Source organism: Nematolebias whitei, chromosome 5 (assembly GCF_014905685.2).
Source record: "Nematolebias whitei isolate Nwh7 chromosome 5, NemWhi1, whole genome shotgun sequence".
Classification (NCBI taxonomy): Eukaryota; Metazoa; Chordata; class Actinopteri; order Cyprinodontiformes; family Rivulidae; genus Nematolebias; species Nematolebias whitei.
In genome coordinates, this window is record NC_056502.1 from 1767237 (window position 1) to 1767856 (window position 620).

Here is a 620-nt window from a genome sequence, read left to right on the forward strand (position 1 = left end):
TGAGGACAAGTCAGAGACAGACGAGACAAACATCAGTCCACAGAGGAGGTGGTGAAGCTCACGGTGTTACCTGAGGCATTTATTTCTAATCGACCAACATTAAAGTAAAGAAGACAGAAAAACATCTAATCCACTAAAAACTTCAAATATTTCCTGCAGTGGATGTTTTCATGCCACAGAGCGACAGGACAAGAACTCAGTGAAATTCACTTTGTAAAAGTGTAAATGTTATATTAAACAACATATTAAACTTCTTCTTCTTTTGGCTTCTCCCTCTTCAGGGTCTCCACAGTGAGTCCTCCTCCATCTCACTCTGTCCTCTGTGTCCTCTGTCCTCACTCCAACTACCTCCATGTCCTCTCTAACTGCATCATATGTCTCCTCTTTGACTTTTTCCTGGCAGCTGCATTTCTAACATCCTTCTACCAATATACCCACTGTCCCTCCTCTGGACATGTCCACACCACTGTCCCTCCTCTGGACATGTCCACACCACTGTCCCTCCTCTGGACATGTCCAAACCACTGTCCCTACTCTGGACATGTCCAAACCACTGTCCCTACTCTGGACATTTCCACACCACTGTCCCTCCTCTGGACATGTCCAAACCACTGTCCCTC

At 45.8% G+C, this 620-nt stretch overlaps 1 protein-coding gene across 1 annotated transcript in view; it reads right to left on the bottom strand.

Annotated features, from left to right (window-relative positions):
• The window catches only part of cmtm6 (CKLF-like MARVEL transmembrane domain containing 6), a 9830-nt gene that overhangs the window by 6943 nt on the left and 2267 nt on the right, over positions 1-620 (bottom strand). The gene's annotated exons all lie outside the window — the stretch shown is intronic.